The sequence below is a fragment of the Palaemon carinicauda genome, chromosome 45, assembly GCF_036898095.1.
Source record: "Palaemon carinicauda isolate YSFRI2023 chromosome 45, ASM3689809v2, whole genome shotgun sequence".
In the NCBI taxonomy this organism is placed as follows: Eukaryota; Metazoa; Arthropoda; class Malacostraca; order Decapoda; family Palaemonidae; genus Palaemon; species Palaemon carinicauda.
This window is the reverse complement of record NC_090769.1, coordinates 21749211-21752677: the sequence shown is the minus strand read 5'-3', so window position 1 is coordinate 21752677 and position 3467 is coordinate 21749211.

Here is a 3467-nt window from a genome sequence, read left to right as displayed (position 1 = left end):
ATATATATATATATATATATATATATATATAGATAGATAGATAGATTTTTACCAGGAGATTGGTTCTTCATCTTGGTACGGGATTTAACCCCACCCCAACACCTTGCACCATCCATCCATCCATCGAGAGAGAGAGAGAGAGAGAGAGAGAGAGAGAGAGAGAGAGAGAGAGAGAGAGAGAGAGAGAGAGAGAGAGAGAGAGAGAGATCAAAGCTGAGATCTCCAGAGATCAGACAGAAGACAAACAAGAACAATAGTCCAAGACCTTAGACCTACTCTCTATGTAGGTCTATGGTCTATAGTCTCATCATGAGTCTCTCATGGAGACTGCCTACATCATTTACTTCCTCCGGGAAAATGGCGTCAAAACATTTGTATATTTGAATAAGAAGGTTAGTAAAGCTAAAAAAATGATATAGTTAAAATTATAATTTAAAAGCACAAAGGTAAGGAAAGATTGTGAATTATAATAAAAAATGGTGAATTAGATAATTCACCGTTAAGATAATTAGACAAGCGAAAGATAATAAAAATTCTAAACGAAATCCCTTGGGCAAGAAAAGCTAAAAGCATTATCAAACGGTAAAAAGTTATAGATGGAAAGGAAATAAATTAATTTAATAAAAGGAAGAAACAAAGGAAATATCAATTTATAAAAGGAAGAAACAAAGGAAATATCAATTTTATAAAAGGAAGAAACAAAGGAAATATCAATTTTATAAAAGGAAGAAACAAAGGAAATATCAATTTATAAAAGGAAGAAACAAAGGAAATATCAATTTTATAAAAGGAAGAAACAAAGGAAATATCAATTTTATAAAAGGAAGAAACAAAGGAAATATCAATTTTATAAAAGGAAAAAACAAAGGAAATATCAATTTTATAAAAGGAAGAAACAAAGGAAATATCAATTTTATAAAAGGAAGGAACAAAGGAAATATCAATTTTATAAAAGGAAGAAACAAAGGAGATATCAATTTTATAAAAGGAAGAAACAAATCATATCTAAGAAAAAAAAAATACTATGGATAGTTATTTATTTTGAAAGCTAATTTATTTAGGATATTTTCTCCTCGGTACATCACAGACTGGAGAGTTCTCTCAAGATCATGGTTTAGAACTTTAGATTAAGCCGGCCTTAAACCTTTACAAAGGGTGGCCCTTTAACTTTTCTTAGATGCGACAGGGAATAAGAAAATTTAGAAACACCATCTAAAAATGTTGCCCGGTGTATTAGAAAGACATTTGAAGTTAGAAGTAAAAGTATGCAAGCTGTGAAGCTGTCTGTGTGGGAGGCAACTTTTCTGCAGATTACAGCGCTTTGCACCTATTATTATTATTATTATTATTTTTATTATTATTATTATTATTAAGCTACAACCCTAATTGGATAAGCAGGATGCTGTAAACCCAAGGGGTCCAACAGGGAAGAATAGCCCAGTGAGGAAAGGGAACAAAGAAAAGTAAAATACTTTAAGAACAGTAACAACATTAAAATATAGATTTCTTATACAAACTATAAAAACTTTAACAAAAGAAGAGGAAGAGAAACAGATAGAATAGTGTGCCGGAGTGTACCCTCAAGCAAGAAAACTTTATCCCAAGACAGTGGAAGACCATGGTACAGAGGCTATGGCACTACCCAAGCCTTTTAAGGTTTTTGGTTTCAATCTATCCCGAGGAAATATTTTTATTGTTTCAGTCTACCATTTTGTTTTATTGCCTGGTCTTTATCTGTTGACTTTCATCTTAATTTTTTTTTACAAAAAATGCCGTATATTAAATTCCTTATTCCTTATCTATACATAGATATCTGGCACTGTCTTTTAGTTAGTTCTGTGTGCACGCTGCAAAAGATTTTTCATTATTCTAACCATCCTTTACACTCAGATTTTCCCAGACTGTACCATCCTGTATGTAGTACAACATATGCAGTTAACTTTAACAGTCTTGCCTTCTCCATCATAAGATTCAATACTATATAGTTTTCTAGAAGTTTTATTCCAGCTGTGATCAGATTGTGGAACGATCTTCCAAATCTGGTAGCATCCTCAGAAGTTCAACCTTGTTGCTGATGCTTTTATCTTTATTATTATTATTATTATTATTATTATTATTATTATTATTATTATTATTATTATTATTATTATTATTATTATTATTATTATTATTATTATTATTATTATTATTATTATTGTAAGGTAGGCTGTTGACGCAAATCTCTCTTCATAGTTTACATATGACGGATCTATTTTAACGTTGTTATTGATCTTATGGTATTATGTATATATTCTTTTCATTACTTCCCATATATAGTTTATCCGTTATTTCTTTAATTCCTTTCCTAAATGGACTGTTTTCACCGTTAGAGCCAAAGAGTTTGTTGGCCTCTGCTTTTCCAAATAGGGTTATATAATAATAATAATAATAATAATAATAATAATAATAATAATAATAATAATAATAATAATAATAATAACAGGGTAATATAATATTAATAATAATGATAATAATAATAATAATAATAATAATAATAATAATAATAATAATAATAATAATAATAATAATAATAATGATAATGATAATAATAATAATAATAATAATAATAATAGGGTTATATGATAATAATAATAATAATAATAATAATAATAATAATAATAATAATAATAATAATAATAATAATAATAATAGAAGTTCTCAAGAAACATCAGAAAGACTGCTTAGGAGAACTCTTTTAAATGGTCTTTATCAATGAAAAATAAAAGTTATAACAAGAAAAGTTCAATCACAGGTACAAATTGTAGTAGAGTAATGATAAATAAAGATAACGGATGATGCTAACAGTTCATTATGTTCATCAGTGAGATAGAAAAATTAATGAAAGGAGAAAAGTTGCAAATATAGTTATCAAAGTATATGAAATCACGCTGATACTATGAATGTAAACTGCATGCTTTGTCCTAAGATCTGGGTTACTTAATAAATATAAAATATAAGCCGTTTCGTCTCTACTATCATCAGATGCCAAAAATTTCAAGGCTATAAGACTGCCCCAGACCAGTATGAAAACTAAAGAATGTCTTGGGTTGTAGAAAATAGAATTGAACCTAAATAAGTTTGAATAATTTTCAAAACATGATCATGAACACTTATGACGAAAGAGGGGAATGATAGTTCTTGGATATTAATAGAAAACTAAAAAAATGATAAGAAAAACACCTGTTATGGTATAGTAGAAAATATAGTTTGAGAAGTAAATGCAAATAAATTTAAGTCTTTTCTCACAATATTGCAGTTTGTGATATTAGGTATATATTATTTCGTGCAGCATCCATAAAAATAAGAAATTAAATCTTTATTTTCTTCAGATATATCTAGAGTAAATTAAAAATGAAGAAATAATATACCAAAAGAACATGCTACCACAGAGAAACCAAACATCAAAATCACAGCAGCCTAACTAGAAA